General features: G+C 38.2%; 1 pseudogene; it reads right to left on the reverse strand.

Annotated features, from left to right (window-relative positions):
- Positions 1-9,121: 9,121 nt before the first annotated feature.
- LOC113378971 overlaps positions 9,122-18,017 on the reverse strand; it is a 10,333-nt pseudogene continuing 1,437 nt past the window's right edge.

An 18,017-nucleotide genomic window follows, 5' to 3' on the forward strand; every position in this document is an offset into this window, starting at 1 on the left:
TAAAACTAGGATTAAGCAACGTTAAAAAATATTCATAATTAATTCCTCATAATTTTTTAAGTCCGGGGGCATGTTAACGCCTCATTCCCCAACCCTGGTCTAATTATTATATTTTATTATCTCCATGCAGGATAGCGACAATAAACCCTCATTCCTTTTATTATTACGCATCCTGTCGCAAAATCAGTAATCCATTTTTCCTAGAATTTTTATCACCTGCCCCTGACTACATCATACAATCATCCTTATATTTCCAAGAAATTCGCACTACCTGTATCCAGTTTAAATTCTCCGTATCATGCAATTTATCAACCAATACCTGATCGATTGATAAATGTAATAACCACTGATTGGTTCCAAAATTGTAATGGGGTGTCCTTAACTCCACAAAATGGGCCAATCAGAAAACTATATAAAATTATAAAATCTACATAATTTAGTGTCAACCTAAATTTCATATAGCTAAGATCAGTCGTAAATGAACATTCAATAACAAATCATCTATAAGTCTTAATATTTCAAATACACAATAATCAAACAGTTATTCAACATCTTTTATTTTTATTCAAACGGTCTGATATAGCCAACAACTAAATATATCTGGTCCTTCGAAAAAGTGCGAGTGTTCAATAGAGTTCGGCAGCATCCAGATAGATCACGATCTTCTTAAACACTTTGAACCTATCTCAACAAATACTTTTTTGGCCATTTAAACCGAATGGTCAATTTACTAAACAATATGGATAACCTCCCAAGAGGTCTGGCAACTCAACCTCGAGCACTCACTGATTAGAAATTTGATCCTGAGGCAACTATTGTAATGGAATTTTGAATTGAGTAATAATAAATCAGAAATAGTATGTTTAATAATGGAAAGAAAATAAATATTCGTATAAGCCTCAATATTTTTAGTACATCTATTTCAATATACATATTTGGAATAGAGTCTTGACTTGCAAAAGAAAGTGATATAATACTATTAATTTTGAATATGAGTCTTTACGGATCAGAGACATGAATCTCGATATGTAGTGGCAAAGAAGATAAAAATAATCATCATAATTTATTTATTTATTGCAGATAAAACATTACCTATTCCGTGGAGCCAATCCTTTAGGAAATAATTTGCGAGCTATCGATATTCAAAGGAATCGCGACCATGATTTGAATTCATATAATGATTATAGAGAATTTTGTGGACTCAAATAAGCTCATACTTTTGAAGACACACGAGAATGCTATCTCAATAGAGGTATGGATATAATATTTGTATTATGCATTTTTAATTGTATAATTGTTTTATGGATTTCTAGACATTTGTCTCAATGTACAATGTTCCTCAAGGGTAGTCCTTATTTTTTTTATTACAGCTATTGAAATTATTAACCTTCTGTAGGGTAAGTTATAGTAATAGCAAAAATATCGAAAATGAAAATTTGTTCATATCTTTACGTTTCAGAGTTCAGAAGATTCAGAATAAATGGATGTGTGTGTGGGTACGTGTGTGTGTGTGTATATGTGAATACAATTTTTCGTTTCGCGATTTCGCGAACACAGATCAACCGATTTGAATAATTTAAAAAACATTCGGTTCCTACTTATAAAGAGACGTGCTTATTAGTTTTTTGCAAAGGCAGATCTAGCCATTTCGGCTATACGGTGGAAAAAGTGCCAAAAATGGTATTTTAGTTTTTCAGATAACGGAGCGTTCGATTTAAATAATTCAAAAAATATTTTACTTGTATTGACGAAATGAAAAACTGGTCAAATTTTTGTAAATGCAGGTTTAGCGTCTCCGGAGATTCAATGAAACAAGTAAAAAATAATGTCATTTGGCAGTCAAAAATGATTATGTGGGTTCCGTGCCAATGTTTACACTTTAGACGACTACACGGCGCTTTGATATTTCGACTCCAAATCAGCTATGCAGCGCGATCCTTAGTAAAATGTTCAAAATTTTCAAAAACAATCAAAATACAAAAAAATCAAAATATAAAAAAAAACATTTTAAGTCAATTTTTTTTAAAAAAAAATTGCAGTTTTCTTTATTAATTTAGTTTTCAATACGAGAAGTTCCAACAATTTACCTTAAGGCACGATGTCATGCACCATTTGTTTTAATTATTACAAATAATTCCATTTTTATTAATTTCAAAAATTCAATAATTAAATCGTTCAAAAAATCATAATTTTTAAGGTTCTAAGAATTAATTTTTTTTGTGATATTACTATGTAGAGTTTTTGTGTTTTATTACTTCTAATTGTATTCTTTTTAAGAACGTACGAAAACTGCAGAGATTGTATGAATCTCCAGATGATGTCGATTTAACAGTTGGTGGTTCTCTAGAAGCTCACGTTTCTCGTGCAATTGCTGGTCCTACTTTCTTATGCATATTGACTGAACAATTCTTCAGAACGAGAGTTGGAGATAGATCTTTCTTTGAAGGACCTCACACTGGTTTCTCACAAGATAAATTAATACTATATGTATACTTTTCAACTTCCACACTAGATTGTAATCTAAATCTGTAATACAATCAAATAACATATCTTCGATTTCTGCATTTGATTAATAGAATATTAACAATGTTGAAGTACAATTGGTTTTTGATAAACCAATACATATAGTTCGATAAAAAATCTCATATTTCAAATTTGTAATTAATTACATTTCTCTAAAATTTATTTATAAAATAAAAAGTTTCATTCTCATACAATACTGTTTCGTCACATTATCAAAGAAACCGAATAATCAATTTGGAAAATATTCAAATAAATGAAAATATTCAAAAAATATAAAAATAGAATAAAAAAAAATAACATTCAATTGTATAATTGATAATAATTTTCGTATAATTGATAATAACTAATTAATTTGTCAGAGCAAAATTCTATATATATAAGTGCAATATAAGTTCTACAGTTGCTTATTAACTTCCCGTAGGGTAGGTTATGGTAATCGCAAAAATATCGAAAATGAAAATTTTTATTTATCTTTGCGTTTCAAAGTTTCTGAACATTTTGGCATACCTTAGAAAAAAACTATGCATGTGCGTGTGTGTGTGTGTGTGTGTGTATGTATGTATGTATGTATGTATGTATGTATGTATACATGTGTATGTGTTTGTGCGGATACAAATTTTCGTCGACGATTTTTGCAACACGGTTCAACCGATTTAAATGATTAAAAACATTCCATTTCTACAGATAAGGCGAGGCGCTGATTAGTTTTTGCTAAGACAGATGCAGACGTTTTGAACATACGTGGTAAAAAGAACCAAAAATGGTAATTCAATTTTTTAGAGAACGGAGCGTCCAATTTCAATAATTCAAAAAACTATTTAATTGTATTGATAAAATGAAGAACTGATTAAATTTTTGAAAATGCGGGTCTAGCGGTTTCGGAGATTGAATAAAAAAAGTAAAATGTAAATGCTATTTTCGCGGTCAAAAATGATCATTAGACATATGCACATTAAATTATCAGATGTTTTATAGAGATTTTATTAATGAGTATGAATTTTGTTTACATTTCTATAGTTTCCGTACTGATGTTTATCTGTTAGATTGCAATGCGGCGCTTACGCGCTTCGATATTTCTTCTCTAAAACAGCTACGCAGCACGATTTCTTTGAAAAATTTCAAAAAAGTTCACAAATTTTAGAAATATTCAAAATATAAAAAAAAATTGAAATATAAAAAAAATGATTTTTTTTTTAAAATAATCATTTTTTTTCAAAAATTTCAAAATTGTTACAATTTCTTTTTTTCAAAGCTTTCAAAAAATTTTAAAGGTATTAAAAATTTTATTTTTTGGTACGGAAAGTTCCAGCAATTTGCCTTAAGTTACCATGCCATGCACCACCAGTTTAATAATATTTTAGATCTATTTGTGTTCAATTTTTTTCGGAATTTTCATTCTATTTGTTTTATTTCATTATAGGACAACTAAATGAAATTCGAAAATCACCAATTTCTCGATTATTCTGTGATAACGGGGACAATGTGCGAACCATACAGCCAAAAGGTTTCAACCGCGTATCAAATCTGTAAGTTGATTCATATTAATTTTTTAATAATCAATGAATTACTACTATATTATTTCTGAATGATATTTCTAGGAACCCTCTTCTTCCATGTGATGAAAACATACACTTCGTAGACCTGTCATTGTGGAAAGAGTACTAAAAAATCAAAGCAGAATTCATTTTAATTTGATTTTCAAATTTTTTGCCGTAAACTTGTTTTTGATGACAACGGTAAAAGTATTCTAATTTCATGCTAGAGGATAAAAATTGACGGGCATATAAAATATGTATGTATTTTTAATTGTCAATTTGATACATGAAGTAAATTCTTAATTCATAAGTACTTTATGAACCTATTTATTATGCATTATTTTGCACTTATATATTAAACAATAACTGTAATATGGGATATATAAATGTTCATTTTATATATGTTTAATAGGTTTATATAAAAGTAGATTAGATTAATTACTGATGACATTTTTTGGTCAATGATTTTTTCCAAATTTTTAACTTCCCGTAGTAATGTGTGTGTGCCTTATCGTGATGAGGGGGTCCAGTTGGGCTATAACCGTCCAATTGCCTAGAGCAGCCGCCGCCTATTACTCGCTTTTAAATAATCTTCTTTCACCACTTATAAAAGGTAATCCATATTGTTGTACATGGAAATACATTTTTTTTTAAATGTAATTGAATTAATAATATATTGTATAGATTTATTATATATAGAATATATATACTTGTATCTATAATATACACATATATATATATATATATATATATATATATATTAGGGTGGGCCGAATCATTATAGAAGTAAAATTAAGCGATATGGGCACCTTTTCATATGAAATATATGTGTTATTTAAATGAATTTTGACTTCAAAACCATATATCGCAAATAACTCTTTAGCCAGCGAAATTTTCAATAAATACTGTTTTTAATAAGTTAATATATTAATTTAGGCATGTGAATAATTCAAATAGTAAGTTATATTTTTATTGGTAGTTTGTACGGGGGTTTTTAAATCGGGTTTAGTTTGTTGTTATTTATTTCCATCAGAGTGCGCTAGTATTTTTTTATAATAATTCTCGAAGTTTCGAAAAGAATATATTAATGTGATAAATCGGCATAAATCTTCATTCAGTTCTCCAGTTAGACGTGAAGTATCAATGGCGAATTCTTATTTAAATTCAGGCGCAAGTGCCAGTAATTTGAATCATATGCGCTCGCATGATCAAATTACATTTGGGGAAGCAAAAGAATTTACTGGAGTAAATCTTCCGACAAGTATGGAAATTATCAGGTATTATTTTTATTTGGCCGAAAAATCAATAAAACAAAATAAAATGTTTTCATATAAAACATTTACTCCAAATGTGGTAACGAAATTGATTCAGACGTGGGAAAAAATTGATATTCCAATTATGGAGAAACGAAGTATCGCTAGAAAATTGAACCGATTGATTGATAAATATAAAAGTACAAATAAAAGCAAGTCTACCCAAGCATCATTTCAGGAGTTTGTAGAATCCACGAAAGAATTATTTTATATTGGAAAATGCAAATGCGATTTGCGAAGATTACTGTGTTCCTGTGGACTGATCCCAGAACATTTACAAGCGTTTATGATGGATCAACATAATGAGAGGAAATCTACGATACCAGAATATATTATAAAAATTGAAGATGAAGTATCAGAATCTACAATAACTAGCAATATTACTCCAGGTGAGACATATACTCCAGATGTTGATTTTGATTTTAAAAGCAGTTTGGAAAGTTCACAAAATACTTCTCATATAAAACGTGGTCCATATAGTCGAAGATATAAGGCTCCAAGCTATGCCTTAATGTGCGACAGATTTGCAATTTCTGATAGAGTTGGTTCTGGCGTGGTGACGGCAATCCTGCGTGACCTGGGCATAAAGGATGATTGGGGCAATCCTGTCATTATGGATAAAAATAAAAGCGTTCGTGAGAGGCAGAAAACCCACGAATGATTAAAGAAGCGCATTTAGTTATTTTAAAGGAACCGAATGGCCAATTGTTGGGTTACACAAAATTGGAAAATGAAGATTCGGAAAGTAAAGTAATCAAATTGAACTAGTTTTTCGCCGATAAAGGAATAGCTCTCGATTCTTTGATAGGCATATGTTGCGATGGTGAACCAGCAAATACAGGCGTAAAAAATGGTATTTTACGTCGATTTGAAATTCAGTTAAACAGGCCACTGCATTGGTTTGTGTGTCTTCTCCACTTTAACGAACTTCCACTTCGCCATTTATTTAACTATTTGGAAAAATCATTGACCACTGGACCACGAACAAAAACTGGAATATTGAGCAAACAAATTGAAACATGCGAAAATATACCGGTGAGTTATAACATATTTACTATTTTTTAATACCCTATGTTCAAATTCAATATAATTTATTTTTTCCTATATACTTCCAGCCGGTAAAAGACTTTGAAACAATCCCACTTGAAAATTTGGCTGATATAAGTCCTGCTGAATCGACAACTGACTCAAGTTATTTAATAAAAATAGCTAAAGCAGTTGCTTCTGGAGAAGTATCGACAGACTTAGCTAACATGAAACCAGGGCCAATAGCACATTCCCGTTGGCTCACGAAGGCTAGTAGGTTACTTCGGTTATATGTAATTACTAATAAGCCATCCAAAAATTTGAAAATTCTGGCAAACTACGTAATGAAAGTATATATTCCAATGTACTTCAACATTAAATATTACAACTCTGTGGTGTATGGTAGTATATTATTTTATAAATTTATTAGCTGGACGCAATATTTAGACTCGAATTTAAGACAAATTGTGAACAATATTGCTAAAGAAAACGCATGCTATGCTCACTCGGAAAATATTTTATTAGCAATGTTGTTTGATAATAAAAAGGAAATACGAGATTCAGCTATAAGAAAAATCTTATATTACCGTAATAATGTGGAAGACCTGACGCAATTGAGAGATTACAAAACACCCGAAATAAATTTCGAATGCACCGACTATACTAATATGATAGATATGGATGATTATTCAAATATATCCGAACCAGCCTTTACGCTAAAAATTCCTCATGAACATCTAGTACAATATCTACAAAGCAATGAGTGTCCATGGAGTGACCCTAAAATTCCGGTCCACATTCAGGGAACTGAGAGACATGTTCAATTACTGGCTAATGTATCAAAACGCGTATTAGAGCAAAATCGCGAAGGTGTTATGACAGCGACACTACTATCTCGTGAAAAGCATCCTCGACTGGAAAGCAAGCAAGATTTCAGATATTAATTTATTTAAATTGTATTAGCTAAATGTAAGAAATTTTATTTTAAATAAAAATGTAACTTAAAGAAATAAAAATGTTGTATTTAAACCATGTCATGTAAATAAATAATAGAATAAATATATGTCATTCCTAAAAACCCAAAAACAATATTTTTCTACAAAAGTAGTTTGACCTGTTTCGATGCAAGATTCTAGGTTAGGCTTACTCGCAAATCCCCTGAAAGTTTAATTGATGTAGTCTGATGTACCCGTAAGTAACTGATTTCAAAAAGCCGGAAAATGTTTTTAACCTGTTTCGATGCAAGATTCTAGGTTAGGCTTACTCGCAAATGTCCCCTGAAAGTTTACTTGATGTAGTCTGATGTATCCGTAAGTAACTGATTTCAAAAAGCCGGAAAATGTTTTTAACCTGTTTCGATGCAAGATTCTAGGTTAGGCTTACTCGCGAATGTCCCCTGAAAGTTTACTTGATGTAGTCTGATGTACCCGTAAGTAACTGATTTCAAAAAGCCGGAAAATGTTTTTAACCTGTTTCGATGCAAGATTCTAGGTTAGGCTTACTCGCAAATGTCTCCTGAAAGTTTACTTGATGTAGTCTGATGTACCCGTAAGTAACTGATTTCAAAAAGCCGGAAAATGTTTTTAACCTGTTTCGATGCAAGATTCTAGGTTAGGCTTACTCGCAAATGTCCCCTGAAAGTTTACTTGATGTAGTCTGATGTACCCGTAAGTAACTGATTTCAAAAAGCCGGAAAATGTTTTTAACCTGTTTCGATGCAAGATTCTAGGTTAGGCTTACTCGCAAATGTCCCCTGAAAGTTTACTTGATGTAGTCTGATGTACCCGTAAGTAACTGATTTCAAAAAGCCGGAAAATGTTTTTAACCTGTTTCGATGCAAGATTCTAGGTTAGGCTTACTCGCAAATGTCCCCTGAAAGTTTACTTGATGTAGTCTGATGTACCCGTAAGTAACTGATTTCAAAAAGCCGGAAAATGTTTTTAACCTGTTTCGATGCAAGATTCTAGGTTAGGCTTACTCGCAAATGTCCCCTGAAAGTTTACTTGATGTAGTTTGAAATTATATATAAATACTGAATATTTTGTTAAAAAGGAAATAATATACTGAATATTTTATTATAAAAGAATCGAAATATTTATAGGTTGGAAGTTACTAATTATTTAGAGTATATTACAAAAATTAAATAAAAATAGCAACTTGCACGTATTTTGCACATTGACAACTTACACGTATGATGCAAATTGACAACTTGCACGCATTCTGCAAATTGACAACTTGCACGCATTCTGCAAATTGACAACTTGCACGTATTTTACACATTGACAACTCGCATTTTGCATTATAGATAACTTATACGTACTTTGCTTATTAGCAACTTGTACGCATTTCCAAGAAATTTAGCAAAAAACATTCTCCCTATTTAGAATTTAATGAATTATATCATATATTTATATTAAAAAATTATGAAAAGTTTCTCTTAAAAACATATATTTCGTAAACTTACAAAATATTTATAACTATTCTCTTGACATTATGGTTATTGAAAGAAATAATGAATATTTCTAGTATTGGAATTTGTCGATAAGTTTTGATTTACGTGCTGACTCACGCACGTTGTACAAAATAGCTAGGTAGATACCGAAGAAGTGTCACATGTACAGCATGTACAAGTTTTCGACTGTCAAGCCTACTGATTGTGGCATGCTGCAATGCGACGGCTTAAGGCTTATGCTCTATAGCGTGGGGTGACGTCAAGCCAACATGACGAATCCCCAAGCCAAGGGCTGAGTCTCAACGGATCGCAGCGTGGTAACTGCTCTGCCGAGTACAACACTTCGCCAGGTACCTAAGTCGTTTACAAACGATTCCGAGTCTCTACATCGAACTAGTAACCCATGATCGACCGCTATAGGCAAGACAGATATAACGGACGGATATCGCCCCTGTCCAGCGCCTCATTCGGCTAAAAATGGCTCGTGCGATAAACGGCGTGTGCCGAATACCTAATAAATCACATTGTATTGAGCCTTTCGACTCACGAGACTCCTAGAGATATCGTTGCTTACTTTGTCTAGAAAGGATACGGCCTTAGAGGCGTTCAGGCATAATCCCACGGATGGTAGCTTCGCACCACCGGCCGCTCGACCGAGTGCGTGAACCAAATGTCCGAACCTGCGGTTCCTCTCGTACTGAGCAGGATTACTATCGCAACGACGATTTATCAGTAGGGTAAAACTAACCTGTCTCACGACGGTCTAAACCCAGCTCACGTTCCCTATTTGTGGGTAAACAATCCAACGCTTGGCGAATTCTGCTTCGCAATGATAGGAAGAGCCGACATCGAAGGATCAAAAAGCAACGTCGCTATGAACGCTTGGCTGCCACAAGCCAGTTATCCCTGTGGTAACTTTTCTGACGCCTCTTGCTGAAAACTCTTCAAGCCAAAAGGATCGATAGGCCATGCTTTCGCAGTCCCTGTGCACACTGAGCAACGGGATCAAGCCAGCATTTGCCCTTTTGCTCTATGCGAGGTTTCTGTCCTCGCTGAGCTGGCCTTAGGACACCTGCGTTATTATTTGACAGATGTACCGCCCCAGTCAAACTCGAATCGGATCACGCTAGAGTATTGTTGGCGATCGGCCCAATGGCTCACACCACTCTTATGCGCTTGGCTATAAGAGTGGTGTAATATAAATATAAATATAAATATAAATATAAATATAAATATAATATAAATATAAATATAAATATAAATAAAATATAAAAAATATAAATATAAATATAAATATAAAGAAATCATAATATAATATCCTATAATATAAATCCCATAATGTCAATATATATAATGTAACTCTCCAATCTAAATATAAATCCATGTAAATCTAATCTATCTCCCCTATATCTACCTATCTCTCCTCTCCCTCTCCCTCTCCCTCTCCTCTCCCTCTCCCTCTCCATCTCCTCTCCCTCTCCCTCTCCCTCTCCCTCTCCCTCTCCCTATACCTCCCTCTCCCTCTCCCTCTCCCTCTCCCTCTCCCTCCCTCCTCCCCTCTCCCCTCTCCCTCTCCCCTCTCCCCTCTCCCTCTCCCTCTCCCTCTCCCCTCTCCCCTCTATAAATCCCTATCCTCTCCCTCTCCCTAAATAGCCTGCGTTATTATTTGACAGATGTACCGCCGCAGTTTCCTCGAATCGGATCACGCTAGAGTATTGTTGGCGATCGTCCCAATGGCTCACACCACTCTTATGCGCTTGGCTCTAGAAAACCGTGACAGTCGGAACGCAAGTTTTCGACGCACGCTTTCCGCCCAATCGAGTAAGTAAAGAAACGATGAAAGTAGTGGTATTTCACCGACGATATTACTATCTCCCACTTATGCTACACCTTTCATGTCTCCTTACAATGCCAGACTAGAGTCAAGCTCAACAGGGTCTTCTTTCCCCGCTAATTTTTCCAAGCCCGTTCCCTTGGCAGTGGTTTCGCTAGAAAGTAGATAGGGACATTCATTCATTTCATTCATTATTTATTCTTATTCTGTATAGCTCGAGCTTTCACTCATTGCTATGTAGCGTCTACTTAATAATTGTTTATTTCTCAATTTAAAATATTATATTTGTGGGTGTTGTGCAGGACCTTTGGCCGTCAGTGGGCTGACGTTTCCATCCCTAACCACGTGGAGGCGGTCCTGCATTTCTAGCTTCAGTTTGGATTATAGGTTTTAGCTTTGGTTTTGCACTTCATTTCTGGTTTTAATGGCTCGTGCTGCAAAAGCAACAAGCCCCAGGTAATTGGCTTTGGTTTCCAGGTACACATCAAGGTTTGTGTTCCCTGCTATTTCAAAGAGGCTTTGCCTTCTTACTTCATCATATCTGTCGCACATGACCAGCATGTGCGTGCTTGTCTCACTTTCTCCACAGAAGGGACATTTGTCGTCTTCTGTGGCGCCCCTTGTGTAAAGTGTGTGCCTAAACGGACCGTATCCGGTCAGAATGTACACGCACTCTCTACTGGGTTTAAACCACTTGTTCCTTGTAGCGTATGTAATATCGCCAATGAAACCGTAGGTTATCCTACCCGTGTTTGCGAATTCCCATCTTTTCTGCCATTCCAGCTTTATTGCTTCATTTATCATTTTAACCTCTAGATTGAGGGTTTCCCTGCTTGGGTTCGCTATTGGATTGAAATTGTAATTGTTCCAGCTAACTTTCTCGTTTCTTTTTACAAGGTTTATGATGCCTTGTTGTGTAATTTCTAGGTCTAGTGGCATTTTGCCACTTATTGTTTGTAAAGCATTTGTTGCGGTGGTACGGCACGCCTTGGTGAGTGTCAGCAGAATTATTCTTTGCGCGGCGTTTAAGTTTCTAAGGTTGTGCGTGTGGGACGACTTGTCGAACCACGCAGCAGCGCTGTATGTTGCTATAGGTATTATCACTGCTTTGTACAAAGTGTCAAGGGTGCCTCTTTTAAGGCCCCATTCCTCCTTTGCAACCCTCCTGATTTTCAAGATGAAGCTGACTAGCTTCTCCCTCAGAAACTTAGTGTGCGCTACAAAGTTTAGCCTGTTATCTATAGTAATTCCCAAGTATCGCACTTCTTTTGTATATTTCAGGCTATTGTTGTCAACTTTGATAATCGGTTGTCTGCCTTCATTAAATTTGCCCTTTATCATCATTGCGACAGTTTTTCCACTGCTGACTCTCACTTTATGCGTCACGCACCAGTCCTCAACGCATTTAAGAGCCATGGTACCAGCTCTCCAGATCATTTCTGGAGTTTCCTTTAATTATTAACGCCAAGTCATCTGCGTATGCAATGGGTTCCACATTTTCTCCTAGCTGAACTAGGCCGTCTAGAAGAACGTCCATGCAGAAGTTCCATGCAACAGGACCAATTATTGATCCTTGTGGACATCCCTTCTGCATGCCTCTTCCAACCTTCTTCGTGTTGCCTCTTACATAGGCGCTTCGCCTTTTAAAGTAGTCCTTGACTATATTTACCATATGGCTGCTGCAGTTTGCCTGCGTCAGCCTATGTGTGATGGCGGGCCACCACAGGTTATCGAAGGCACCTTCAATATCCACAAATATAGCAAGTACATACTTCATATTCGTTGCCATGCATTTTCTAAAAGTTAGCAGTGCGTCCTCCGTGGAGACGCCTGCCTTAAAGCCAAATTGTCGTGCATTGCACATATTCATTTCTGTATAATTTGTCTTAATACGCTCTACGAGTATTTTTTCGTAGATCTTTCCCATCACTGGCAGAAGGGCGATTGGGCGGTATGATTTGGCAAGCTTTCTGTTTTCACTCCCTCGTTTGGGAATTAGACATAGGTTTGCCTGTTTCCAATCGGTAGGAAAACTGCCATCTTGAAAGCATTTATTTAGTGTTGTAAGGATTGCTTGTTTGTTATGACTCCATAATTTTTTAATTATTTCGCCAGTGAAGCCGTCTTCTCCTGGGGCTTTTTATCTTTCAGTTTTAGTAATGCCCGTTCTACATCAACAGAGTCGATGATTGGTTCGAGGTTCTGGTTTTGATATTGGCGTATGTTTTCTCTAATTTTAATGTGATCAGCGTTCTCTTGCTGATCATCTGTAGGTAGGCACTTTTTAAGAAGGACGTTTACAGTTTCTTCCCATGTTTCACTGAAGTTCCCGGAAGGGAGTTCTAGTGAGCATAGAGAAGCCTTCTTGTTTATTTTATCGCATACAATTTTGTATACTATACTCCAGGGATCTTCGTTACCAACGCTTGTCACAAAGTCTCTCCATGAGGTTGTTTTACGTTCTCTAATTTCTCTGACATAGTTATTTCTTGCCCTTTGTATGCCTGCATTTTGATTGGTACGTCATCAAGACATAGTCTCTTGGCCCGCAAGAGACACTTTTTAGTTCTATTAGTTTCCCGCCTTAGACAAGTCAGCTCCTCCGACCACCATGGCATGACCTTGCTTCCGGCTTTCCTTTTGGGCATGGATTTGTCACAGATTGCTTTTAGCTTTCTGTTAAATATCTTAATAGCCCTATTTGGGTCTAACCTCTGCAGAGACTCTAGACTTTGTTGGTCGAATTCCCTCTCCACCAGTTCCCCGAACCTGTCCCACTTAGCCTTTCAGTAGTAGATAGGGACAGTGGGAATCTCGTTAATCCATTCATGCGCGTCACTAGTTAGATGACGAGGCATTTGGCTATTTTTTTTTTTTTTTTTTTTTTGGCTAGGAGGGGAATGCATTTACGCACGCCGGTCGCCAGGTTGACCAGGCAGTGTGGGACTCGACCCGAAGGCAATACCCACTAAACCTAACTCCTAGTTTTGTGCCTGATGGGATCTTATGCGCAGGCAGCACGCTGAACTCAGGTACATCCTACCCTATTCCTTGTCGTTTTATGGACGTTGTTTTTGTCCATGCTCCAAAACCGTTCAGTCCACCAATCAATACACGCGTAGATATTATCTTTAATTCTTCTTTCTTAATGACCTTTCCTGATAGCAGAAAATTAGCTGACTCGTAGTGCCACACGCCTCTGTTGTTTAAGGTGACTGTCCCGTATATTACTTCCGACGTATTGTATCTTTCCTTGATTAGGGCGTCCAGTCCCTTGTAGTAGTTGATCTTTCGTCTGTGGGCCGACTCCATATCCACATTGCTACCCACAATTTGGGTATCAAGCAGCATGGAGAATTGTCCCTGCGACGCTATCAAGTCCGGTTTTCGTGTTCCGTCTGGAGTGTGGAACAATGGTTCCCAGTCCACTCTGGAGTGGGTCTTTTCTAAGGCTCGTTTCAGGTATTTAGTGACGGCGTTATGTCTGTCAATCCTTTGTCTGTGGCTCCGATGGCATGTTTGCAAAATATGATCTAGTGTTTCGAGAGCGTTACACCCTGCTCTGCAGAACCTATCTTCATGGCGGCCTCTGGTTGTACGGCTCCTGCACGGCATAGTGTTGATTCTGAGCCGTGTGCAGTTAATGAAATCCCGACCAGATAGGATTTTGGAGCCATCGGTGATCCATCGGTGTTGTTGTGGAACTTTCGATGATTTGGCGAGTGCTCGACCATCTACTGAGTTATGAAGCAGTTTGGCCCATCTATCATCTAATAATTTGATCGAAGTAATAACATTCCCATTATCAGTAAGGCGTTTGACACATTTTTCTAATTCAAGTTGATGGTAACTTGACTCGGTCCTTCCTAAATTAAGAAGTCTTCCCCTTCTTCTAAGAGGCACCAACCATCTTAGAGACGGAAGGGATAACCCACCGTCTCTGTCTCTTGCATAAAAATACGCGTTAGTTGTGTCTGTTGGTAGCCTCAGCCAGGATCTTACGGCTTTTCTTATAGTTGTGTCAAGGCCTTTAAGAAGCCCAAGTGTGGTGTTACCCAGCGTCAATTGGTGGAGTAGTCTAGGAATTCCGACTGTTCTTAAAGCGAATAGCCGTTGCTGGGGTTTTATCGGTGCTTTGGATAGCTTTTCAATAATGCTCTGTAACTTCTCTTTCAGGTCGCACAATACGGCACCTTCCGGAGTAAAAGATACACCTAGATAGGTCCATATTTCCACCCTGGAGAGAGCAGGTAGATCACGACCACCACACCTGAACTTAATACTCTTATCAATAATCGATTTCTTTGCGTGTGGCACATTTCTGATGGTAATAGAGAATGACTTGGCGTTGTTAACTATAAGGCCACACTTTGATAAAAAGTCGTCAGCGTGGTCAAGCAGTACTTGAAGACCTTTTTGAGACGATGCCACAAGGACAATATCGTCCGCAAAGGCTAAGATATTTAGCGTCATTCCCTCCATCATAACCCCGATCTCAGGTGGGGCACTTTCGATAAGTCTGTTAATAATAAGATTGAACAAAACTGGTGACAAAGGGTCTCCTTGTTTCACACCGCTCCTCGGACTAATGGGATCCGAGTACCAGTTTTCATACCGGAGTCTTGTCCAGCTGTTCGTATAGATATTATTAATGTAATCCACACATCTATCAGGTAGGTTGTAAAATTTTAAGGTATCAATTAGTGCCTTATGTGATACCGAGTCAAACGCTTTCGCGACGTCGATTGAAGCAATAAATACAGGTTTAAATTTTTGCCTGTGATACTTTAGTAGATAATCAAGTGCGAATATGTTATGTGCACATCCATCGATCGGCTGGAAAGCTGTTTGTCTATTATCAATTTTAATCGACTCTGTCATTCGTTTAGCTAGAATCTTATGGAAATGCCTTGTAATCACTGATGAGACCGTAATCGGTCTGAAGTCGCCGGGATTCTCAGCATTATCCTTTTTGGGAATCAGCGTAGTGTAAGATTCTAATAGTTGTTCGGGGATGTTACCCATGAACAAGAATATGTTATACAGGTTTTACCAAGGTGTTTGTTGGTATCGATCTTAAAAGGCTAGCTGATATCCCGTCCGGTCCGGGCGCTGAATTTTTGGCCGGGTAGCTCTTAATTATTTCATTTGGGATTATAGGCTTCCATATGTGCGAGAGATCTTGGGTTCTCGCTTTTTCCGACCCGGCGATAGCGTAGAATCTCCGGTCATAACGTTGGTCCAGAATTGTGTCATTGTGTCTGCTGAAGGTTTGTTAGAGACAACTTTGTTATCAAGAATAAATTGGACACACTTCGTTGGGTTTCTCGCCCAATGTAGTTGAGTAATTTTGTATTGGTGCCTCCTAAGTTGTCTCTTATTTTGTCTTTTAGAGTGCTTTCCTCTTTTTGTGCTTTTGATGTGCTTTGGTGGTGATTTGTTTTTCTGAGGAAAGATTGACTTAAGATAGTCAGTAACTCTTATTTTTAGGTCGCTTAGCGTTATTGCGCTAACTGAGTGGCAGATATTCGTCAGAATTTTATCATTAAATTTTTCTACTGTACTTGAGACTGCCTGTGACAGTGCCTCTAATAGTGCGTTACCGGTGGTATCTGTAGTAACCGGAGAACAAGGCTCGGTGTTATTTTGGTTAGACATCATATTAACGAAATCAGCAACCTGGCTTTTGTACTTCGGTGATCTCCTTTGGCCTTTAATGGCCTCCAGAGTTCGACCCGGTGTAACAGACAGAAGGGCTTTGTTTATATGGGAAGATCCCTTAATCACTAAAGCTGCTTCTTCCTTAGCCATGAGCGCTTGTTCCTCTTCCGTCCATCTGGCTTTCTTTGGCTCTATCGTCGCCATCCTGCTATCATACCACTCTTTGTGTTGCCTCTGTTCGTGCACTCCACGACCTACTACGGTATTAAATACTTTATTACACTCGGGATAGCGGCAAGAATGATTTCCTGTGTCAGTCAGTATGGAAGGGCCTGCGGGCCCCCCCCCGAGTTTGAATTATTCATCCGAGGCTTTGCATTATTACTAGAACCGACTGATAATAGGAACGAGTGGGTTGGCAGCCCACAGGTCCATAGGCACAGAGGTGGCTTAGTTTCCCCCCGAAGGGGTACTCACGGTGGGACCCAAGAGGAAGGCCACTTGCTAGCTGAGGTCCCGAAGAACCCCAACCATTAAGAGAGTCATAGTTACTTCCGCCGTTTACCCGCGCTTGCTTGAATTTCTTCACGTTGACATTCAGAGCACTGGGCAGAAATCACATTGCGTCAACACCCGCTAGGGCCATCGCAATGCTTTGTTTTAATTAGACAGTCGGATTCCCCTAGTCCGTGCCAGTTCTGAGCTGACCGTTGAATGGCGGCCGAAGAGTACGACTGACCGACCGAAGCCGGCACAGAAACCTCGCAGCAAGAAGATCCGCGGGGGGCCTAGACACGGGACCGAGCTCGGATCTAAGTCACAAGGACAATTTCACCTTGCCCAGGCCCGGCACATCGGCCTACGCCCGCTTCCCAACCAAGCCCGGCACGCCCCGATCCTCAGAGCCAATCCTTATCCCGAAGTTACGGATCCAATTTGCCGACTTCCCCTACCTACATTTATCTATCGACTAGAGGCTCTTCACCTTGGAGACCTGCCGCGGATATGGGTACGAACCGGCGCGACACCTACCGTGGCTCTCTCCTGGATTTTCAAGGTCCGAGGGGAAGATACGGACACCGCCGCAACTGCAGTGCTCTTCGCGTTCCAAACCCTATCTCCCTTCTAGAGGATTCCAGGGAACTCGAACGCTCATACAGAAAAGAAAACTCTTCCCGTATTTCCCGACGGCGTCTCCAGGTCATTTTGGGTTACCCCGACGAACTCTCTTGCGAGGGCCCGACTTGTAAACGGTTCCGCTGCCGGGTTCCGGAATAGGAACCGGATTCCCTTCGCCCGATGGGTGTGAAATTTTAATTCAAAATAATACACCGACATCAACATAGGATTTCTCCTGGGGCTTAGGATCGACTGACTCGTGTGCAACGGCTGTTCACACGAAACCCTTCTCCACGTCAGTCCTCCAGGGCCTCGCTGGAGTATTTGCTACTACCACCAAGATCTGCACCGATGGCGGCTCCAGGCAGGCTTACGCCCAAACCCTTCTGCGCACACCACCGCGACTCTCCTACTCACCAGGGCGTCAAAACAAACTATTATGAACGTTTCTCATGCCCTGGCGGCCGAGTATAGGCACGACGCTTCAGCGCCATCCATTTTCAGGGCTAGTTGCTTCGGCAGGTGAGTTGTTACACACTCCTTAGCGGATTCCA

The sequence above is a fragment of the Ctenocephalides felis genome, unplaced genomic scaffold, assembly GCF_003426905.1.
Source record: "Ctenocephalides felis isolate EL2017-DRISC unplaced genomic scaffold, ASM342690v1 CF-g0.4_SCAFFOLD_01886, whole genome shotgun sequence".
In the NCBI taxonomy this organism is placed as follows: domain Eukaryota; kingdom Metazoa; phylum Arthropoda; class Insecta; order Siphonaptera; family Pulicidae; genus Ctenocephalides; species Ctenocephalides felis.